The sequence below is a fragment of the Ovis canadensis genome, chromosome 1 (genome assembly GCF_042477335.2).
Source record: "Ovis canadensis isolate MfBH-ARS-UI-01 breed Bighorn chromosome 1, ARS-UI_OviCan_v2, whole genome shotgun sequence".
Taxonomy (NCBI): Eukaryota; Metazoa; Chordata; class Mammalia; order Artiodactyla; family Bovidae; genus Ovis; species Ovis canadensis.
In genome coordinates this window covers 20,466,732-20,492,005 of record NC_091245.1, presented here as the reverse complement: position 1 = coordinate 20,492,005, position 25,274 = coordinate 20,466,732, and the positions used below count along the sequence as shown (strand labels likewise).

Sequence of the window (25,274 nt, the reverse complement as noted above, 5' to 3'; positions counted from 1 at the left end):
AGCTGTTGCACAGTAAAGGAGACCATAAACAAAATGAAAAGAAACATATGGGATGGGAAAAAATATTTGCAAATGATACAACTGACAAGTGCTTTATTTCCAAAATACAAACAGCTCATATGGCTAAATAACAGCAAAACGAACAACCCAATCAGAAAATGGGCAGATGACCTAAATAAACATTTCTCCAAAGAAGACATACGATTGGCCAGTGGGCACATGAAAAGATGCTCAACACTGCTTAATTATGAGAAATGCAAATCAAAACTACATTGAGGTACACTGGTCAGAATGGCCAATATTACAAAGTCTAGAAAGAACAAATGCTGCACAGGCTGTGAAAAAAAGGGAACACTCCTACACTGTTAAAAAAAAGGAATGTAAATTGGTGCGGCCACTATGGAAAACAGCATGGAAGTTCCTCAAAAAACTAAAATTAGAATTACTCTATGATCCAGCAGTCCCAATCCTGGGCATATATCCACAGAAAACTAATTGTAAAACATCCAAGTACCCGAATGTTCATAGCAGCACTGTTTACAATAGCCAGGACATGGAAGCCACCTATATGTCTGTCAACAGATTAGTGAATATGAAGATGTGGTATACATTATCAGAGAGACAGAGCAGAGTGGCCAGAGAGAATTAAGATGGCTGTTTCAGGAACCCAAATCTGAGATTTGAAGAGCTTAGGATCCTCTTCTTGGATGGCCTAGGGCTTTGAATGAGTTGCTCATTTGGGGTTATTCAACACTGATTGACATGTCAATACAGTTTCAAGAAGGCTTCTAATAGAATGTAAAACTGTCTCTGATTTCAGATAAGAATCCACCCAATATAGCAACTGGTTGAATATGTGACGGAAGAAAAAGAATATGGAATACTACTTCTCAGCCATAAAAAGTGAAGTAATGCCATTTGTAGCAACATGGATGGACCTGGAAATTATAATACTAAGTGAAATAAGTCAGAAAGAGAAAGGCAAATACCATATGATGCCACTTACATATGACACAAATGGATTTATCTATAAAACAGAAACAGACTCACAGACATAGAGAACAAACTTGCGGTTGCCAGGGGAAAGGTTGGGGGAGGGATAAATTAGGATATGGGATTAAAGATATAAGCTACTATATGTAAAACAGATGAACAACAAGGTCCTACTGTATAGCACAAGGAATTATATTCACAATCCTGTAATAATCCATAACAGAAAAGAATATGAGAAAGAATTCATGTATGTATATATAACTGAATCACTCTGCTATTCCAACCAGTCCATTCTGAAGGAGATCAACCCTGGGATTTCTTTGGAAGGAATGATGCTAAAGCTGAAGCTCCAGTACTTTGGACACCTTATGCGAAGAATTGGCTATTGGAAAAGACTCTGATGCTGGGAGGGATTGGGGGCAGGAGGAGAAGGGGACGATCCAGGATGAGATAGCTGGATGGCATCACGGACTCGATGGACGTGAGTCTGAGTGAACTCCGGGAGATGGTGATGGACAGGGAGGCCTGGCGTGCTGCGATTCATGGGGTCACAAAGAGTTGGACACAACTGAGTGACTGAACTGAACTGAACTGAACTCTGCTATACACTAGAAACCAACACAGCATTGTAAATCAACTGTACTTCAATTAAAAATAAAACAATAGGATAATAAAATACTACCAATAGTGAAAAAAGAGAAATTCCAAATCTGTCACTAGCTCCTTGGTCTTGCTTAAGTTATTTATGCAAAAACAAAGGAGAAAGGACCAACCTAGACAACATATTAAAAAGCAGAGACATTACTTTGCCAACAAAGGTCCATCTAGTCAAGGCTATGGTTTTTCCAGTAGTCATGTATGGATGCGAGAGTTAGACTATAAAGAAAGCTGAGCATCGAAGAATTGATGCTTTTGAACTGTGATGTTGAAGAAGACTCTTGAGAGTCCCTTGGACTGCAAGGAGATCCAACCAGTCCATCCTAAAGGAGATTAGTGCTGGGTGTTCATTGGAGGGACTGGTGTTGAAGCTGAAACTGCAATACTTTGGCCACCTGATGCGGAGAGCTGACTCATTTGAAAAGAACCTGATGCTGGGAAAGATTGAGGGCAGGAGGAGAAGGGGATGACAGAGGATGAGATGCTTGGATGGCATCACTGACACAATGGACATGGGTTCGGGTGGACTCTGGGAGTTGGTGATGGACAGGGAGGCCTGGTGTGCTGCAGTTCATGGGGTCGCAAAGACTCGGAAACGACTGAGCAACTGAACCGAACTGAAAGGAGAAAAGGAAAGATATACCTATCTGAATGCAGAGTTCCAAAGAATAGCAAGGAGAGAGAAGAAAGCCTTCCTAAGTAAAGAATGGGAAAGCCTTCCTAAACAGTAGAATGGGAAAGACTAGAGATCTCTTCAAGAAAATTAGAGATACAAGGGAACATTTCATGCAAAGATGAGCATAGTAAAGGACAGAAATGGTATGGACCTAATAAGCAGAAGAGATTAAGAAGAGGTGGCAAGAATACACAGAAGAACTATACAAAAAAGATCTTTAGGAGATCTTCAGAAGACCTTCTCCTGAAGGTCAAAAAGATCTTCATGACCCAGATAACCATGATAGTGTGATCACTGACCTAGAGCCCAGCACCTTGCAGTGCGAAGTCAAGTGGGCCTTAGCAAGCATCACTACGAAAAAAGTTAGTGGAGGTGATAGAATTCCAGCTGCACTATTTCAAATCCTAAAAGATGATACTGTGAAAGTGCTACACTCAATATGCCAGCAAATTTGGAAAACTCAGCAGTGGCTGCAGGACTGGAAAAGGTCAGTTTTCATTCCAGTCCCAAAGAATGGCAATGCCAAAGAATGTTCAAGCTACCAAACAATTGCACTCATCTTACATGCTAGCAAAGTAATGCTCCAAATCCTTCAAACTAGGCTTCAACAGTACATAAACTGAGAACTTCCAGATGTACAAACTGGATTTAGAAAAGGCAGGGGAAGCAGAGATCAAATTGCAAACAGCCATTGGATTATAGAAAAAGCAAGAGAGTTCCAGAAAAATATCTTCTGTTTCATTGACTATGCTAAAGCCTTTGACTGTGTGGATCACAACAAACTGAAAAATTCTTCAAGAGATGGAAATACCAGACCACCTTACCTGCCTCCTGAGAAACCTGTATGAATGTCAAGAAGCAACAGTTAGAACCAGACATGGAACAACGGACTGGTTTTAAATTGGGAAAGGATTATATCAAGGCTGTATATTGTCACCCTGATTATTTAACTTCTGTGCAGAGTACATCATGAGAAACGCTGGGCTGGAAGAAGCACAAGCTGGAATTAAGATTGCCGGGGGAAATATCAATAACCTCAGATATGCAGATGATGCTTATGCTTATGCTTATCCTTATGGCAGAAAGCAAAGAGGAGCTAAAGAGCCTCATGATGAAAGTGAAAGAGGAGAGTGAAAAGCTGACTTCAAACTCAGCATTCAAAATTGGAGATCATGGCATCCGGTCCCATCACATCATGGCAAATAGATGCGGAAACTATGGAAATAGTGACAAACTTTATTTTCTTCGGTTCCAAAATCACTGCGGACAGTGACTGCAGCCATGAAATTAAAAGATGCTTGCTCCTTGGAAGAAAAGCTATGACCAACCTAGACAGATATTAAAAAGCAGAGACATTACTTTGCCAACAAAGGTCCATCTAGTCAAGGCTATGGTTTTTCCAGTGGTCATGTGTGGATGTGATAGTTGGACTATGAAGAAAACTGAGCACCAAAGAACTGATGCTTTTAAACTGTGATGTTGGAGGAGCCTCTTGAGAGTCCCTTAGACAGCAAGGAGATCCAACCAGTCAATCCTAAAGGAAATCAACTCTGAACATTTTTTGGAAGGACTGATGCAGCTCCAAAATGTTGGCCATCTGATGTGATGAGCTGACTCATTGGAAAAGACCCTGATGCTAGGAAAAATTGAAGGCAGAAAGAGAGGGGATGACAGAGGACAAGCTGGTTGGATGGCCTCCCTGACTCAATAGATGTGAGTTTGAGCAAGCTTCAGGGGACGATGAAGGATAGAGAAGCCTGGCATGCTGCATTCCATGGGGTCCCAAAGAGTCAGATACAACTGAGCAACTGAACAACAAAATGCTGTCTGTAATATAGGATCATAATATATACTTCTTAGAATTGTTGTAAGGACATTTAATGAGAGATTACTATATGCTTGGCTCTGTGCGATATGCATTAATTTCATTTATATGAGAATATATATTTCTCCACCTTCTTATATGGTTGGATTTTGAAAGAGGAGTAAAACAGTTCATTTTGTGGGGAAATGAATGTGAGAAGGACATTCCAAGCAGAAGGCACTAGTTGTACAGCTTACAAGGTAAAAGAATATGTGAAATAATGTGGTGTATTTGAGAGATGATGAGGGTAGCGTGTGTGAAGGAAAAGTATAAGAGAGATGGAAATTGAGAGAAACTCAGGTTATGGAGGATCTATCTTTCTAAGGAGTTTAGGCTGTATCCTTTAAAGCAGATGGCACAAATTCAATTGTTTATGGGGAGTCAGGCAGGAAAGGTAATTGAGTAAACTGGCCTGGATAAGGACTGTGGTAAACTGAAAATCGGGCTTCCCAGGTGGTTCAATGGTTAAGAATTCAATTGTCAGTGCAGGAGGCTCGGGTTTGATCCCTGGGTTGGGAAAATCTTCTGGAGGAGGAAATGGCAACCCACTTCAGTATTCATACCTGGAAAATCCCATGGACGCTCACCATTTCTCAAATATACCACTTTGTTTCACACATTCTTTTACCTTGTAAGCTGTACATCTAGTGCCTTCTGCTTGGAATGTCCTTCTCATATTTGTTTCATCACAAAATGAACTGTTTTACTCCTCTTTCAAAATCCAATTGTATACGAGGAGGCTACAGTCCACGGGGTTGCAAGGCTACAGTCCACGGGTTGCAAAAAGAGTCAGACACTACTTAGCGACTAAACAGCAACAAACTGAAAGTCACAAATCACATGTGCCTTGTCTTATCTAGATGTCCTTTCTTCTGCTTCAGCACAGTTTTCCACAGTTTGGACCCAGTTTTGCCAAATTTTCTTATTTTTAAAAGTGAAGTTATGTATTGATATTTTAAATATGAAATCATATTTCCCAAGCACCCGTGTGTGTGTGTGGGGGGAAATCCTTTACCTTTATTTTTTACTTAACCTGTGGGCTGTTTATGTCCTCTGCTGTAGATAGTTGGGAAGCCATACAAGCTTTTTAATAACAAGGGTAGTGACAGGCCCAGATTCAATTTTGAGATAGATCATTCTCGCCTCGGTGTGGAGAATGGATTGGTGAGAATAAAGAATGAACATAGAAGGCTATTGTTATAGAAAAAAAGTGAGAGAAGTGACTAGCTTAAGGCAGTGGCATAGGGGTCAAAGTGGGAGTGGGAGGTGAAGAGCTCATTTCAGTGCCATGCTTCCCAATATATTCATTTTCATGGGCCACTGTGGATTTACTGTTTGTGTCTTGCAAATAAGCTGTATTTATTAATAATCATACTCCAGTATTCTTGCCTGAGAAATTCCATGGACAGAGGAGCCTGGTGGGCTACAGTCCATGGGATTGCAAAGAGTCAGGTACAATTGAGCAACTGACACTTGCACTTTTTTTCTCTTAGCAATCATATCACCATAAAATTTTAATCACTAGTTATAAGGTCTTATAGGCATAAAGCAACTATGCATACTGCATTAAGTTAATTCAATTTTACTTCACAGTAAAAAAAGGCAAGCAAAACAGAACTTAGGCCTGAAGCTGTAATTAGCTTTTGTAACCTTACTGTAAGTATAACTACAATAGGGAAAAGTGAATATGTATAGTTCTTAATTACTGCTCAAATTAAATCTAGCCAAAAAAAGGGAATATAAATTACTCAGAAATTTGACTATAATATACTTTGAATCAGGAGAATTCCAACTAACATTTTCTAATCAGTTCATTATATTAGTCTCAAACATTTTGATCTTAAGACCTCTTTGTTAAAAATTACTGAGGTCTCCCAAAGAGCATTTGCTTATGTGGGTCATATCTATCAATATTTGCAATATTAGAAGTTAAAATTTAAATGAAGGACCTGTTTTGGAGAGTAGGTCTCTTCAAGAAAGTGATCGGAAGAATGCAAAATACATAATCTGTCCTTTGTTTTCTAGTCAGTTTGACAGATGAATCATAATCATATCTGTTACCTCTCCAAATTGGGAAATGAGAAGCCCAGGCTAGTCACAGAAACTTAAAAAAAAAAAAAAAAGACTAACATACTTTGACAACAACAATAACAAATAACTAGTATTTACTGATTGCTTCAGTTCAGTTCAGTTCAGTCGCTCAGTCATGTCTGACTCTTTCAGTTTAGTTCAGTCGCTCAGTCATGTCCGACTCTTTGCGACCCCATGAATCGCAGCACGCCAGGCCTCCCTGTCCATCACCAACTCCCAGAGTTCACTCAAACTCATGTCTATCGAGTCTGTGATGCCATCCAGCCATCTCATCCTCTGTCATCCTCTTCTCCTCCTGCCCCCAATCCCTCCCAGCATCAGTCTTTTCCAATGAGTCAACTCTTCGCATGAGGTGGCCAGAGTACTGGAGTTTCAGCTTTAGCATCATTCCTTCCAAAGAAATCCCAGGGCTGATCTCCTTCAGAATGGACTGGTTGGATCTCCTTGCAGTCCAAGGGACTCTCAAGAGTCTTCTCCAACACCACACTTCAAAAGCATCAATTCTTCGGCGCTCAGCCTTCTTCACAGTCCAACTCTCACATCCACAGATGACCATAGGAAAAACCATAGCATTGACTAGACGGACCTTAGTCGGCAAAGTAATGTCTCTGCTTTAGTGACTCTTTACAACCCCATGAATCACAGCACACCAGGCCTCCCTGTCCATAACCAACTCCCGGAGTTCACTCAAACTCATGTCCATTGAGTCGGTGATGCCATCCAGCCATATCATCCTCTGTTGTCCCCTTCTCCTCCTGATTGCTTACTATATGCTAAAAGTATTCCATGCTAAGGGCTTTATAAACTTATTTAATCCTCATAGCAGTGATGTAAGATAGATAATATTACCAACTCCATTTTATAAATGAAAGAAATAGGATTTAGAAGAGTTAACTAACTTGACTAATAAACCAAGGGGACAGAATTTAGATTCAGAACCTGAAACTTTTTATAGCAACAAATAGAACACAAACAATAAAGTTAGTTCTATACTGTATAACAACAATTATGGTAATTGTCAGAGCTGAATTAACTTATTTATAGTAAGTTATCAGGACAACGTGTGTTTAAAGTCTTATTATGTTGAAATTATTCCATAAAAAGGCTTTTGGGTTAAACCTGTTTTTATGTGAATTTCTGCTAGAGATGAAATACAGCTGACTGGTATAGACAGCATTTAGTACAATTGTATTTGCAATAGCCTGTCATTTAAATTTTCTGTGTGCTGTAACAGATGACTGTTAGCACAACACAATTTGAATTTTTCACCTTTTTCTTTTCAATTTTATCTCCAGATGAATTTCATTTGATTTAACTGCTTTTAGGTTCAGCCTTACTTTGAATATGTTACTGAATTAGAATAAAAGAAAGATATACTACTGTCTTCCCAGGAGCCCTAATTCTTTATGGTTTCAACTATTGCAGTGCTTTTTACCATTGTGAAAATTCAAATTTTTATAGAGTTTTACAGCGTAAGAATTGCAGTTCAGCTATTTAAGGCAGCAACTGCCACATTATCATAGAACTGAAATCAAAAAAGAACAGAACTGACATTTATTGGAAACCTTTTATATGCCAGATATGTCAAAATCTGTTGTCTAAATCATCATAAAAACCCTATAAAGTTAAGTGTTAACTCTGTTTTACAGATGGGAAAAAATGCCCCCAAAGTTAAATACTGTGCTCAAATTCCCACAGCTAGTTATAGGTAGAGCAATATTTAAACCCAAATCTATATGATTTCAAAGAGAGAAGTTCTGTAACCTTACTTAAAAACTGTAAGCAATTCAGTCAATAAATACTTATCACTTGGGATACTATTTGCCAAACATATATTTGAACAAAGATTGATATCTAGATGTATGAATAACTCTTGCAATTTAATAATAAGACAAGCAACCTAATATAATATGGGCAAAAGATGCAAACAAACGCATCACAAAAGACTATTCTATACAAATGGCTTATAAGCACAATAAAAGGCAGTCAATGTTATTAGTCATCAGGGAAATGTAAATTAAAACCACAGTGAGATAGTATTACTGTGTTCCCACTAGAATGGCTAAAATTAAAAAGCCAAATATTGGTAAGGATGTGAAGCAATCAGAAGTCTTATACATTGTTTTTTTGGAATATAAAAATGGTATAATGGGCTTCCCTGGTGGCTCAAATGGTAAAGAATCTGCCTGCAGTGCAGGAGACCCAGGTTCGATCCCTGGGTTAGGAACGTCTCCTGGAGAAGGGAATGGCTACCACTCCAATATTCTTGCCTGGAGAATCCCATGGACAGAGGAGCAGGCTACGGTCCATGGAATTGCAAAGAGGACATGACCAAGTGACTAGCCCTGTCAAAATGGTATAACCACTTTGGAAAATGGTCTACAGATACACCTAACCTATGATCAGAAATTCCACTCAAGTATTTACTCAAAATAAATGAAAGCACATTTCAAAAATTGTCAATGAAAAGCCATGTACAAGAATGTCCATAGCAGCTTTAGTTGTAATAGCCCTGTTTTGCTTGAACAGAAGGATGGCTAAAGTTTCAGTCATACAGTGGACTACTACTCAGCAGTAGAGAGGAGCAAACTACTGATATGTTCAACAACATAAGCATGTCTCAAGAATATTATGCTAAGTGGAAAAAGCCTCATTCAAAAGAGTGCATGTTGTTTGGTATCAATATAGGAAGTTCTAAAATAGGCAAAACTAATCAATCATTAGCTGTGGGTTCTATCCTTAGGTCAGGAAGATCCCCTGGAGTGGGAAATGTCAACCCACTCCAGTATTCTTGCCTGGAAAATTCCGTGGACAGAAGAGCCTGGCAGGCTACAGTCCATAGGGCCACAAAGAGTCAGACACAGCTGAGTTGATGTTGAGTGGATTCAGCATCTGAAAGAAGACTCAAATTTCCTTTGAAAACAATTGAAGACATGAAATCAACAGCTAAAAAAAGAGAACAGTGGTTGCCTCTGGAGGGGATTGACTGGTGAGGGGCATGAGAAAACTTTCCTGGGTGATGGTGACTGCTTTTCTAAAATTTCCTTGTTCATTGCAAGTGCATATTAGTACAATTGATTTTTTGTATATTGATCTTATAACCTTGCTGAAATTGTTTATTTATCTCTAATAGTTTTTGTGTAGCTCCCTCAGGATTTCTTGTATGTAAGGCCATTCCGTCTGTGAATAGAGTTAGTAGTTTTACTTCCATCCGTTTGAATGCCTTTTATTTCTTTTCTTTGCCTAATAAGGTTTCTCATCACCTTTGCAGTCTGTATCTGTTCCATCAAATCTTGGTATAATTAACTGCCTTCTGGGTGTGTCCACTTACGTATCTCTTTAGATCATCAGACTCACTATGTCCAAGACTGAATTCACTGTTTCTATCAAAATCTTCTTCCTCTGGAATCTGCTGTCTTGCTAATGACATCACATCCAATCCAACTAATTGTTTAGTCAGAAAACTGAGACTCACCTTTGACTCCTCCATTTTCCTTACCCATCATATCTAATCCACCACTCTGTCCTGATGGTCCTGCTTCCTAACTCTCTTGATTCAGTCTAAAACTTATCCTTTCTGCTGCCACTACCCTTGGTCAAACTATCATCATCTCTTGCCAGGACTATTATTGCACTCACTTAACTGGTTCCTCCAGAAGCTACTCTTTACTTTCATTTCCCTATTCTTCACATATCTCTCAGCATGATCTTTCTTTTCTAAATTATTTATTTATTTTGGGCTGTGCTGGGTTTTTGTTGCTCCATGGGCTTTTTGCTCTAGTTGCTGAGAGCAGGGGCTACTCTCTAGTTGTGGTGTGCTGGTTTCTTATTGCGGTGGCTTCTCTTGTTGCAAAGCACGGGCTCTAGGGCACACAAGCTTCAGTAGTTCCGGCTCCCAATCTCTAGAGCACAGGTTCAGTAGTTCTAGCACATAGGCTTAGTTGCCCCATGGCATATGGGCTTTTCACAGACCAGGGATGGAACCCATGTCCTCTGTATTGGCAGGAAGATTCTTTACCACTGAGCCTCCAGGAAAGCCCAGCATGATCTTTCTGAAAAAACAGTTGTGACCGGGTCACTGCCCTGCTTAACACCTTCTTATGGCTTCCCATTCAAGTCTAGCATGGTTTGAGTCCTTGCCTTGCTTGCTCCCATTATTCTTTTTATAAAAAACAAAACACGGTCTGTGAGGCCTTTTAAGTATGTGTGTGCATGCTCAGTCAGGTCCAACTCTTTGTGACCCCATGAATTGTAGCCCACCAGGCTCCTCTGTCCATGGAATTTTCCAGGTAAGAATATTGAAGTGGGTTGCCATTTCCTGCTCCAGGGGATTTTCCTGACCCAGGGATTGAACCTGTATCTTCTGCATCGGCAGTCGAATTCTTGACCACTGTGCCACCTGGAACGCCAAGGTCATCACCACCTATCTATAATGTCTTTTAAAAAATATATATATAAGTGAAAACATATAATATTAAGTATTATTCTATCATCCTGAAATTTTAAAATGACAGATGCACACATTTTTTAAAAGTTAGACATACTAAATAGATACAAACTGTAATGTCTGAAAGATACTTAAAAAACTAATTTCATTGAAATTTTTCATTTATAAATATCGCCTTAAATGCAGAGTGTCAAGAAGCTTAAATAACTATGTATTATGATGGTTACTCCTTGAAAGAAAAGTTATGACCAACCGAGACAGCATATTGAAAAGCAGAGACATTACTTTGCCAACAAAGGTCCGTCTAGTCAAGGCTATGGTTTTTCCATTGGTCATATATGGATGTGAGAGTTGGACTGTGAAGAAAGCTGAGCGATGAAGAATTGATGGTTTAGAACTGTGGTGTTGAAGAAGACTCTTGAGAGTCCCTTGGACTGCAAGGAGGTCCAACCAGTCCATTTTGAAGGAGGTCAGCCCTGGGTGTTCTTTGGAGGGAATGATGCTGAAGCTGAAGCTCCAGTACTTTGGCCACCTCATGCGAAGAGTTGACTCACTGGAAAAGACTCTGATGCTGGGAGGGATTGGGAGCAAGAGAAGAAGGGGACGACAGAGGATGAGATGGCTGGATGGCATCACCGACTCAATGGACGTGAGTCTGAGTGAACTCCGGGAGTTGGTGATGGACAGGGAGGCCTGGCGTGCTGTGATTCATGGGTCGCAAAGAGTCGGACACGACTGAGCGACTGAATTGAACTGATGATGGTTAGTCACATATAAGGTACATATTCTTTATAGTATGGCTCTGCCTACTTTTCCAGACATTGTTACACTGGCTTTCTTTCGCTTCCCTGAGCTAGATACATATTGATCTTTAAATACCAAAGGGCTGGGATCATATACTGATGTTTATTCAGGGCCTGACGCATGGTTAGTTACCAGTAAATTTAAGTAAATGCAGATTATTATGTGCCAGGGTAGAGATGGATATGTTCATTATCTTAATTGTGATGATGGTTTCATGTATGTTTGTCAAAACTTATGTCAAACTTAATACATCAAAACATAACCTATTGTACACTTTAAATAGGTGTAATTTGTTGCATATAATTTTTTCTTAACAAAGCTGTTAAACAAGCAGCTATGTTCTGTTTTAGGGTCTTGTGAAGTCATTCAGTCGTGTCCGACTCTTTGTGACCCCGTGGACTGCAGCGCACCAGGCTCCTCTGTCCATGGGATTCTCCAGACAAGAATACTGGAGTGGGTTGCCAGTTCCTTCTCCAGGGGATCTTCCCAACCCAGGGATCTAACCCAGGTCTCCTGCATTGCAGGCAGATGCTTTAACCTCTGAGCCACTACTCTCTTTAGGGTCTTGGCACAGTCTTTTTATCTAGAATCTTCATTTGCTCTAATATGCTCACCTGGTGGTAGTGTTGTGCTCAGTCGTGTCCAACTCTGTGCGACCCTATGGACTGTAGCCCACCACCAGGCTCCTCTGTCCATGGGGTTCTCCAGGCAAGAATATTGGAGTGGGTTGCCATTTCCTCCTCCAAATTTGCTCACCCAATTCCTACCTTTTCTTTAGTCTTTGCTTAAATATATTTCTTCAGGTTCTAGCTTGGAATCCTCATTCATATCCCACTGGATTAGTTCTCCCTTTTACATATCCTGTCCTTCAGAGCACTTCTCATAATTATGAATAATTATATAGTATTGTTTAATGTCATCTTTCCCCCAAACTGTAAGCTGCCTCAGGATTGGGACCATGCCTTTCTTGTTCACTAATGTATCCTAGGGATGTATTATAGGTGCTCAAATATTTGTTGACTCAATTAACAAATATGTATCCATTTATTCTGCACATATTCATTGAGCTCTACCAGTAACCAGGGACTATTCTAGGTTCTGGAGTTACAGCAATGAACAAAACAGACAAAAAAAAATCTCTGTACACATGGAGCTTACATTTAAGAGTCAGAATACAGACAGTTAAATAGAAGGTGGTGGCAAGTGCTGTGCAGAAAAATAAAGCAGGGAAGGGGAATAAGTGGTGCTGAGGCATATGGAGAATTGTCTTATTGCCCATAGAGACAGGGATTAGTATCTGGGCATTGAGGAATGACCTAGGAGCTCTGGACTTCTTGAAGTGGTGGGGCATAAAGGGCATTGTGCGATTAGTCCTGAAGGTCTCAAGGCAATTAGTTGAAGCTGTGAGTGTTGAGCAATAGGAGGATCAGGAGTCTTGCTAGGATCATGCACAATCCTTGGTTCTTTCTGTTTATCCTGCGAATAGTGATGGGGAAGTTTAGGTGTTTTATCTAGAGTACATAGAGTGCTGGATGTTTTCCTTGATTGCTCCTAATAGATTTTAAAAAATATTTATTTATTTATTTGGTGGCACCGGGTCTTAGTTGTGGCATGAGGGATCGTTAGGTGCAGCATTTGAACCATTAGTTGCAGCATGTGGGATCTAGTTCCTGACCAGGGATCAAACCTTGGCCCCCTATATTGGGAGCTAGGAATCTTAGCCCCTGGATCACCAGGGAAGTTCTGCTACTGACAGATTTGTAAAATACTAACCACCAGTAAAAATGCAAAAGGCAAAATGGTTGTCTGAGGAGGCCTTACAAATAGCTATGAAAAGAAGAGAAGAAAAAGGCAAAGGAGAAAAGGAAAGATATACCCATTTGAATGCAGAGTTCCAAAGAATAGCAAGAAGAGATAAGAAAGCCTTCCTCAATGATCAATGCAAAGAAATAGAGGGAAACAACAGAATGGGAAAGACTAGCAATCTCTTCAAGAAAATTAGAGATACCAAGAGAAATTTTCATGCAGAGTTGGGCACAATAAAGGACAGAAATGGCACGGAGCTAATAGAAGCAGAAGATATTAAGAAGAGGTGGCAAGAGTGCACAGAAGAACTATACAAAAAAGATCTTCATGACTCAGATAACCACAATGGCGTGATCACTCACCTAGAGCCAGACATCCTGGAATGCGAAGTCAGGTGGGCCTTAGAAAGCATCACTACGAACAAAGCTAGTGGAGGTGATGGAATTCCAAGTGAGCTATTTCAAATCCTAAAATATGATGCTGTGAAAGTGCTGCACTCAATATGCCAGCAAATTTGGAAAACTCAGCAGTGGCCACAGGACTGGAAAAGGTCAGTTTTCATTCCAATTCCAAAGAAAGGCAATGCAAAAGAATGCTCAAACTCCTGCACAATTGCACTTATCTCACACGCTAGAAAAGTAACGCTCAAAATTCTCCAAGCCAGGCTTGGAGAATAGTTCATGAACCGAGAACTTCCAGATATTCCAGCTGGATTTAGAAAAGGCAGAGGAACCAGAGATCAAATTGCCAACATCTGTTGGATCATGGAAAAAGCAAGAGAGTTCCAGAAAAACATCTATTCCTGCTTTATTGACTATGCCAAAGCCTTTGACTGTGTGGATCACAACAAACCGTGGAAAATTCCTCAAGAGATGATAATACCAGACCACCTGACCTGCCTCCTGAAATATCTGTATGCAGGTCAAGAAGCAACAGTTAGAACTGGACATGGAACAACAGACTGGTTCCAGATCAGAAAAGGAGTAAGTCAGGGCTGTACACAAGCTGGAATGAAGATTGCCAGGAGAAATATCAATAACCTCAGATATGCAGCTGACACCACACTTGTGGCAGAAAGTGAAGAAGAACTAAGGAACCTCTTGATGAAAGTGAAAGAGGAGAGTGAAAAAGCTGGCTTAAAACTCAACATTCAGAAAACTAAGATCATGGCATCTGGTCCCATCACTTCATGGCAAAAAGATGGGGAAACAGTGGAAACAGTGACAGACTTTATTTTGGGGGTCTCCAAAATCACTGCAGATGGTGACCACAGCCATGAAACTAAAAGGTGCTTGCTTCTTGGAAGATAAGTTATGACCAACCTAGACAGCATATTAAAAAGCAGATACATTACTTTGCCAACAAAGGTCTGTCCGGTTATCGCTATGGTTTTTCCAGTCATGTAAGCTGAGCACCAAAGAGTTGGTGCTTTTGAACTGTGGTGTTGGAGAAGACTCTTGAGAGTTCCTTGGACAGCAAGGAGATCCAACCAGTCCATCCTAAAGGAAATTGGTCCTGAATATTCACTGGACGGACTGATGCTGAGCTGAAACTCCAATACTTTGGCCAACTGATGTGAAGAGCTGACTCATTGAAAAGACCCTGGTGCTGGGAAGGATTGAAAGTGGGAGGAGAAGGGGACGACAGAGGATGAGATGGTTGGATGGCATACCAACTCAGTGGACATGAGTTTTGGTAAACTCCGGGAGTTGGTGATGGACAGGGAGGCCTGGCATGCTGCAGTCCATGGGGTCGCAAATAGTCGAACACAACTGAGCAACTGAACTGAACTGAACCACCAGTAATATCCTTTGGGAAAAACAAAAACCACCTACCTGACTTTAATCTCTTCCTATTCTCAAGGAACTCGCAATGTAGTCGACAAGACTTATATGTAGAAAATAATTATGATATAAATAAGATGTAGTAAGAGTAATAGCAGAAATATAAATGTACTACGGAACTAAAGAAGGGAAGAATAATTGGAAAGGGTGTAGGGGCAGAAAGAAAAGTGGAAGGTAAAATGAGGTAGAGGAAGGACACGATTTCAACCAGCAGAAATGATAGGAAATTGCATCTTAAGCAAATAGTGTCTCTGTTTGGATGCCTCTCTTCCACCCCAAACTCAATGTGTGTGTGTGTGTAGCCAGTTATTTCCCACAAACTCAGATATTTCTCCTAATCTCCCCGTTGTGATCATTCTCTCCAGTATTCAGACTGTAAATGTTATAACGACCTTTGCTTCTTTCTCTAAAATAATAATAACCATATTTATTGATTAATTGCAGTGAGCCAGACTCTACTAAATCTTTACATATGTTATTACAGCTGGTGTGATCTGCTTCATAAAACTAAAAGTGAAAATGCAGACTCTTATTCTCTAATTTAAATTTAAGGCAACCCAAGTCCCTATATGCTATATTTAGCAGAATATCACCCGTTCCCAGGCTTCCAAGGTAGCACAGTTGGTAAAGACTCTGCCTGCCAATCCAGGAGATCCAAGAGACACACCTTCAATCCCTAGGTCGGGAAGATCCCCTGGAAGAGGAAATGGCAACCCACTTCAGTATTCTTGCCTGAAAAATTACACAGATAGCAGAGCCTGGCAGGCTACAGTCCGCAAAGAGTTGGACACAATTGAGCATATACACATGCATGCATGCACACACCCTTTGCCATGTAATAGCTGAATACAAGCATTTCCCTTTCCATTGTATTGTCTGAAAGCTTCAAAGATACACCTTCTATTTAAAATGAACAAACCCTGATTCCTACTTCTAATCCCAGAGGAATCTTGGTAACTGTAAGTTCAATTCAGTCACTCAGTCATGTCCGACTCTTTGCGACCCCATGAATGGCAGCACGCCAGGCCTCCCTGTCCATCACCAACTCCCACAGTTCACTCAAACTCATGTCTATCGAGTCGGTGATGCCATCCAGCCATGTCATCCTCTGTTGTCCCCTTCTCCTCCTGCCCCCAATCCCTTCCAGCATCAGGGTTTTTTCTAATGAGTCAACTCTTCACATGAGGTGGCCAAAGTATTGGAGTTTCAGCTTTAGCATCAGTCCTTCCAGTGAACACCCTGGACTGATCTCCTTTAGGATGGACTGGTTGGACCTCCTTGCAGTCCAAGAGACTCGCAAGAGTCTTCTCCAACACCACAGTTCAAAACCATCAGTTCTCGCTATTAAAAAAATTATTCCATATAATTCTTAAATTTTTATGTACATAAGATCTCTTGGGTTATTACCCACAATTGTGTATTACTGGGCCCCCAATTCCAGAGGTCCTGACTGATTAAATCTGATGCCTGGTGATTCTGAAGCAGATGGTCTCCAGCCCACCTTTGAGAAGTACTGAATGCTGTCTGTTACACTCTTGTACTTGATGCCACTATAATACAAAATTACTTGTCTCTGACCTCACTCCTTCAAACCTTCCTCATGCCTTGCATGTGTACATGTTCATATATTTGTTTGGACAGAACCGTCTCATATCTTTCCCTCCCTGTGTTTGTATTTTCAAGGGAAGAGGAGGAGTAGTATCCTTATCATTCAGCTAGACCTCTCTTCATTCTTTAAAACTATTCAGATGTCACCTTCTCTCTGATTCCCATGTAGGAAAAAAAAAAAAAGACTCCTTTCTTTTATGTGTTTGTTTATATCACATTGTAAATTCCTTGGGGCCAAGGGCAGTATAGGGTAGGAAACAAATGACAGCAGGCTCTTAACTCTTCTGGGAAATAAGATAGAGCCTAGAGTAAGTGATGTTGTGTTTGAGACCTAAAGTTTCTATAAGAGTTAATCAGATTAAGAGGTATAAGGAAAGTATCTCAGTAAAGAGAAAATAGTGTTTGCAAAGTCCCAGAGATGAGAGAGTGATGTTTTTGAGACAGAAAGAAATTTACTGAAGTTGAAGAGTTTGGCTAAGGTCAGGTCAAAGATGGCCTTGTAAGAGTCTTAAGCCAATTAGAAAACTGACTTCAGTTTGCAGAAAGAATTAAGGTAAGAGTAGAGGCAGGAAGGTGGGTTTTGAAAAACTATAAGTTGCTAGAAAATAATATTTATCTAGGCTCAAGGAACTCGTGAAAAACTGGTTGGATTCTACACATGCTACAAGTAGTGAGCATGATTTGATGATTGATTAGCTGTTGGGATTGTTGCTGGTAGGGCAACAGTCGGAGACAAGGATGACTGCCAGGTTTCTGACCTTATCATAGTGCCATTGTAAGGGGGCTGGAGAAGGGAGGGGAAGTATTTGGATGGTTGGGGGCAGTGTCGGGTGGGAAAGATGTCGAATTCAGTCTCTAAAATGTTGGCCTTTCCGCAACTAGAGAAAGGCCGTGCACTAGAGAAGACCCAGTGCAACCATAAATAAATAAATAAATTTAAACAAGAAAGAATGCCTAACAGTGTTGTGAGCACAAATAGATTTGGTGAACCCACATTTTCAATTATACCAGTCAGCATAATTGTGCCTCAGTGTCTGTCAATCATGTATGGAGATGACAAATAGTTCTAGGATTAAGGTTTTGCCAGGTAGTTATCATATAAAGATAGTTGAGTAACAGGTTTTGGGATATTGACAAATATCCAAAGAGTGATTAAAATAATGGACTAAGGAATCTAAGCTGGGTGATAATGATAATTTCATTTATCATTATTAAGTGCTTACTATAAGAGGAGAGTGAAAAAGTTGGCCTAAAGCTCAACATTCAGAAAACAAAGATCATGGCATCCAGTCCCATCACTTCATGGGAAATAGATGGGGAAACAGTGGAAACAGTGTCAGACTTTATATTTTGGGGCTCCAAAATCACTGCAGATGGTGAGTGCAGCCATGAAATTAAAAGACGCTTACTCCTTGGAAGAAAAGTTATGACCAACCTAGACAGTATATTCAAAAGCAGAGACATTACTTTGCCGACTAAGGTCCATCTAGTCAAGGCTATGGTTTTTCCTGTGGTCATGTATGGATGTGAGAATTGGACTGTGAAGAAGGCTGAGCACCGAAGAATTGATGCGTTTGAAGTGTGGTGTTGGAGAAGACTCTTGAGAGTCCCTTGGACTGCAAGGAGATCCAACCAGTCCATTGTGAAGGAGATCAACCCTGGGATTTCTTTGGAAGGAATGATGCTAAACCTGAAACTCCAGTACTTTGGCCATCTCACGTGAAGAGTTGACTCATTGGAAAAGACTCTGATGCTGGGAGGGATTGGGGGCAGGAGGAGAAGGGGACGGCAGAGGATGAGATGGCTGGATGGCATCACGGACTCAGTGGACATGAGTCTGAGTGTACATCTGAACTGATGTACTAGGCCGGAGAAGGCGATGGCACCCCACTCCAGTACTCTTGCCTGGAAAATCCCATGGATGAAGGAGCATGGTGGGCTGCAGTCCATGGGGTCACGAAGAGTCAGACATGACTGAGTGACTTCACTTTCACTTTTCACTTTCATGCTTTGGAGGAGGAAATGGCAACCCACTCTAGTGTTCTTGCCTGGAGAATCCCAGGGATGTGGGAGCCTGGTGGGCTGCCATCTCTGGTGTCACATAGAGTCGGACACGACTGAAGCGATTTAGCAGCAGCTGCATGTACTAGGCACTTAGGAGAAAAATGAAGAATAGAGAAAGTTAAATTGATTTTTATGTGTCATTTGTCTTTTGATTTTATGGTATTTGAGGCCAAGCAAATTGTTTTTCATTTTTATGTAGTCAAATCTAACAATATTTTCTTTTATTAATATGAATTTTGAGTTATGGCTTCTCCCTTACATCTGAGTTGTAGAGAAACCCACTTACGTTTTCTTCTAGTACTTGTATGGTTTCATTCTTTTACATTTAGATCCTTGATCTATTTGAAGTCTATTCTTGTATATGGCATGAAGAGAAATCTAATTTTATCTTTTTTTTTTTCAGTCATCCCAACACCGTTTATTAAAAAGTCCATCTTTGTCCTTGTGATTTGGAATATCACCTTTATTATGTACTTCCAAATTGAGTCAGTTTCTTTACTTGCTGTTTTATTCCATTGGTCTTTCTGTGTACTCATGTGCTGGTATTATACTGCTTTACTTTTGAAGACTGCAAGTTTTATGTCTGGTAGTAATTTCTCCTCATAAGCTTTCTATTTTCAGTATTTTCTTAGCTATTCTTTTGTGTCTATTTTCCCATATGAACTTTAATATCAACTTGTCTAGCTTGAGAAAAACAGCTTGGTACTTTTATTTGGGTTGCATTAAATTATGTTATTTAGGGAACACTAAATAGATGGGGAAACAGTGGAAACAGTGTCAGACTTTATTTTGGGGGGCTCCAAAATCACTGCAGATGGTGACTGCAGCCATGAAATTAAAAGAGACTTACACCTTGGAAGAAAAGTTATGACCAACCTAGATAGCGTATTCAAAAGCAGAGACATTACCTTGCCAACTAAGGTCCGTCTAGTCAAAGCTATGGTTTTTCCTGTGGTCATGTATAAATGTGAGAGTTGGACTGTGAAGAAGGCTGAGCACCGAAGAATTGATGCTTTTGAAGTGTGGTGTTGGAGAAGACTCTTGAGAGTCCCTTGGACTGCAAGGAGATCCAACCAGTCCATTCTGAAGGAGATCAACCCTGGGATTTCTTTGGAAGGAATGATGCTAAAGCTGAAGCTCCAGTACTTTGGTCACCTCATGTGAAGAGTTGACTCATTGGAAAAGACTCTGATGCTGGGAGGAATTGGGGGCAGGAGGAGAAGGGGATGACAGAGGATGAGATGGCTGGATGGCATCACTGACTCAATGGACGTGAGTCTGAGTGAACTCCGGGAGTTGGTGATGGACAGGGAGGCCTGGTGTGCTGCGATTCATGGGGTCACAAAGAATCAGACACGACTGAGCGACTGAACTGAACTGAACTGAACTGAAAATCTTGGTGATTTTGAGATATCCTAAGAATGAGGTATATCTTTGAACAAGCACTTTTATTCTTTCCATAGTGTTTTATGGATTTCTTCATGCATGTCTGAAGTTTATTCTGAATATTTGCCTTTTTTTTTTTTTGCTCTTGTAAGTGGAGTTTTCTCTTATGTTGTCCAATTTGTTGGTTTTGTCCCCCAAGGAGCTGGGATTTTAATATATTAATTTCAATAACTAATTTCTGTTCTCTAGTTTACCAGTTTTTCTTTCATTTTTATTGTTTACTTGATGTGTATTCTTTCTGTTTGTTATTTGTTCTTTTTCTAGCTTTTTAATATGATAATCTAATTAATTTTCTTTATTGTTATTGATATGTGTTTAATGTTATGAATTTGAACAGTGGTTTAAATGGATCCTATTGTAGTGTTTTGCTGTTTTTTCAGAAATCTTCTAATTTCTGTTTTTATTTCCTCTTTTACCCAAGAGTTTTTTAACAGAAGACTTTTTCATTTTTAGGTCAGAGGGACTTTTTGTTTCTTGCTTTATCAGAGCATGTTGTTTTAATATTGCTCTGTACTTTATGGGATTTGCTGCTGTTCTGATCATGTTTTGTGAACATGTTATGAGCACTTGAAAAGAAGATATATTCTCTATTATTAGAGTGTGGTGTTTTATTTATATTGATACTTCCATAAGATTGTATTGACTGTGTTATTAGATTTTTCTATATCCATTCTTGTTTTTCGTTCAATTCACCTATCTTTTTTTTTTTTTTGGATTTATGTATTTATTTATTTATTTTTTAAATTTTAATATAGTTAATTCTTACATGCGTTCCCAAACATGAACCCCCCTCCCCCCTCCCTCCCCATAACATCTCTCTGGGTCATCCCCATGCACCAGCCCCAAGCATGCTGTATCCTGCGTCAGACATAGACTGGCGATTCAATTCAATTCACCTATCTTTTACTAAGAGCGCTGTTAAAGCTTTCTACTTGTAGTGGTTTCTATCAATTTCTTATTTTTATCTCCTTGTATTTCTGCTTTATACAGGGGGTTTTTGTCTTTTTTGCTGGGTAGATATAGACACCTGTTATGTCTTCTTTTTAATTTTGGCTTTTATCACCATAAAATATCCTTCATTGTTTCATTTAATCATTTTCACCTAATTCTACTTTGTCTGAGATCAGGATTGCTTTTTAAAAATTTTTTTCTATTTGCCTGTTTTGTCTTTGCTTATTCTTTTATTTTCAGTATTTCTAATTCTCTGTGTTTTAGATGTCTCTCTTGTACATAGCATAGATTTAGATTTTATTAAAAGCCAGTTGAAAATCTTCCTCTTTCAATAAATGAATTAAGCCCATTTCCATTTATTGATGTAACTAAAATGTTTCATCTCTATACTGTTGTATGATTATTTTCTTTTTTAATTACTGCTGTATTGTATTTCCTAAGAGCTTGTTCCCATGTATTTTTTATTCTTTCAAGATTTCATTTGGTATGTGGAAAGGACTGTTTTTTGTTATTTGTTCTTGTGGTTATTTTTATGTTAATACCTTTTACCATGACCACAGTCATCTTTTTTTAACTTAACCTTTTACTTTGTGGCTTTTCAGTTGAAATGCTATCCTTTGAATCTCACAGTTATTACAGTAGTTAATGATCTTATTTTACTTTCTGCTTTTTCTCTTCCTTTTCCTCACATAACGTATAACATATGTTTATATACTATTTTAAGTCCTAATTTTTAAAAACATAGATGCTTTCCCTTTTAAAAAATTGGCATGAAATTCACACAATATAAGTAACCATTTTCAAGTGTGCAGTTGAGTGGAATTTGATGCATCCACAGTGTATGGATACTATTCAGTGCAGTTCAGTTGCTCAGTTGTGTCAACTCTTTGTGACCCCATGAACTGCAGCACGCCAGGCCTCCCTGTCCATCACCAACTCCCAGAGTCCACCCAAACCCATGTCCATTGAGTTGGTGATGCCATCCAACTATCTCATCCTGTCATCCCCTTCTCCTCCTGTCCTCAATCTTTTCCAGCATCAGGGTCTTTTCAGATGAGTCAGCTCTTCACATCAGGTGGCCAAAGTATTGGGGTTTCAGCTTCAAATCAGTCCTACCAATGAACACACAGGACTGATCTCCTTTAGGATGGACTGGTTGGATCTCCTTGCAACCCAGGGGACTCTCAAGAGTCTTCTCCAACACCACACTTCAAAAGGATCAATTCTTCAGTGCTCAGCTTTCTTTATAGTTCAACTCTCACATCCGAACATGACCACTGGAAAAACCATAGCCTTGACTAGATGGACCTTTGTTGACAGAGTAATGTCTCTGCTTTTTAATATGCTGTCTAGGTTGGTCATAACTTTCCTTCTAAGGAGGAAGCATCTTTTAATTTCATGGCTGCAATCACCATCTGCAGTGATTTTCGAGCCCAGAAAAATAAAGTCAGCCACTATTTCCACTGTTTCCCCATCTATTTGCCATGAAGTGATGGGACCAGATGCCATGATCTTAGTTTTCTGAACGTTGAGCTTTAAGCCAACTTTTTCACTCCCCTCTTTTACTTTCATTAAGAGGCTTTTTAGTTCCTCTTCGCTTTCTGCCATAAGGGTGGTATCATCTGCATATCTGAGGTTATTGATATTTCTCCCGGCAATCTTCATTCCAGCTTGTGCTTATTCCAGCCCAGTGTTTCTCATGATGTACTCTGCATAAAAGTTAAATAAGCAGGGTGACAATATTCAGCCTTGACATACTCCTTTTCCTATTTGGAACCAGTCTGTTGTTCTATGTCCAGTTCTTTTTTTTTTTTAATTATAATTCTTACATGCGTTCCCAAACATGAACCCCCCTCCCACCTCCCTCCCCACAACATCTCTCTGGGTTATCCCCATGCACCAGCCCCAAGCATGCTGCACCCTGCGTCAGACATAGACTAGCGATTCAATTCTTACATGATAGTATACATGTTAGAATGCCATTCTCCCAAATCATCCCACCCTCTCCCTCTCCCTCTGAGTCCAAAAGTCCGTTATACACATCTGTCTTTTTTCCTGTCTTGCATACAGGGTTCTATGTCCAGTTCTAACTGTTGCTTCCTGACCTGCATACGGATTTCTCAAGAGGCAGGTCAGGTGGTCTGGTATTATCATCTCTTTCAGAATTTTCCACAGTTTATTGTGATCCACACAGTCAAAGGCTTTGGCATAGTCAATAAAGCAGAAATAGATGTTTTTTCTGGAACTCTCTTACTTTTTCCATGATCCAGGGGATGTTGGCAATTTGATCTCTGGTTCCTCTGCCTTTTCTAAAACCAGCTTGAACATCTGGAAGTTGCTGAAGCCTGGCTTGGAGAATTATAGCACTTTACTTTTTTCATCACCCCAGGAGAATACCCGGTACCCATTAATGTGTTTCCTCTGTCCCCTCTAATCTACTCTCTGTCTCTGTGGATTTGCTTGTTCTGGATATTTCATATAAATGGAATAATACAATATGTGACTTTTTGTGTCTGGTTTCTTTCTCTTAATGTTTTCAAGGTTCATCCAAGTTGTAGCGTTCTGTCTTTTTATGGCTGAAGAATATTATGTTGGGCATCCCTAGTAACTCAGTTGGTAAAGAATCTGCAATTCAGGAGATGCTGGTTTAATTCCTGGGTCAGAAAGATCTGCTGGAGAAGGGATAGGCTACCCACTCCAGTATTCTTGGGCTTCCCTGGTGTCTCAACTAGTAAAGAATCTGCCTGCAATGCATGAGACCTGGGTTCAGTCCTTGGGTTGGGAAGATCCCCTGGAGAAGAGAACAGCTACCCACTCCAGTATTCTGGCCTGGAGAATTCCATGAACTGTACAGTCCATAGGGTCACAAAGAGTCAGTGTTGTTTTCACTTTGGCGCCATCTCTTCATTCTTTCTGGAGTTATTTCTCCACCCTTCTCCAGTAGTATAATGGAAAATTCTTAAAGAGATGGGAATACCAGACCATCTCACCTGCCTTCTGAGAAATCTGTATGCAGGTCAAGAAGAAACAGATAGAACTGGACATGGAACAACAGACTGATTCCAAATTGGGAAAGGAGTATGTCAAGACTATATATTGTCACCCTGCTTATTTAACTTCTTTGCAGAGTACATCATGCAAAAAGCCAGGGTGGATGAAGCACAAGCTGGAATCAAGATTGCCAGGAGAAATATCTATAACCTCACGTATGCAGATAACACCACCCTTATGGCAGAAAGCAAAGAGGAACTGAAGAGTCTCTTGATGAAAGTGAAAGAGAAGAGTGAAAAAGCTGGCTTAGCTCTTTCTGCCATCTTTCTGTGCTGGATGGTGCACATGAATGTCCTGGCTGATGCTCTCAAGAGTATCAAGAATGCTGAAAAGAGAGGCAAACACCAGGTCCTTACTATGCTATGCTCCAAAATCATCATTGGGTTTCTAACTGATGATGAATCATGGTTACATTAGTGAATTTGAAATCATTGACAATCACAGAGCTGGGAATATTGTTGTGAACCTCACAGGCAGGCTAAATAAGTGTGGAGTGATCAGCCCCAGATTCGATGTACAACTCAAAGATCTAGAAAAATGGCAGAATAACCTGCTCTCATCCCATCAGTTTGATTTCATTGTACTGACAACCTCAGCTGGCATCATGGACAATGAAGAAGCAAGATGAAAACATACAGGAGGGAAAATCTTTGGATTCTTTTTCTAGGGATGTAATACATACAAATAAAATGCCTCAGAAGGGGGAAAGAAAAAAACTTGGCTTAAAACTCAACATTCAAAAAACTAATATCATGGCATCTGGTCCCATCACTTCATGGCAAATAGACAGGGTGACATTGGAAACAGTGACCAGCTTTATTTTCTTGGGCTCCAAAGTCACTGCAGCCATGAAATTAAAAGACTCTTGCTCCTTGGAAGAAAAGCTATGACCAACCTAGACAGCATATTAAAAAGCAGAGACATTACTTTGCTGATACAGGTCCATCTGGTCAAAGCTATAGTTTTTCCAGT

At 39.9% G+C, this 25,274-nt stretch overlaps 1 protein-coding gene and 1 pseudogene across 1 annotated transcript in view; both read left to right on the top strand.

Moving 5' to 3' along the window:
* Window positions 1-25,274, top strand: part of ZSWIM5 (zinc finger SWIM-type containing 5) — a 168,633-nt gene that overhangs the window by 33,737 nt on the left and 109,622 nt on the right. The window lies entirely within an intron of this gene.
* Window positions 24,579-24,969, top strand: LOC138429020 (small ribosomal subunit protein uS8-like; annotated as a pseudogene).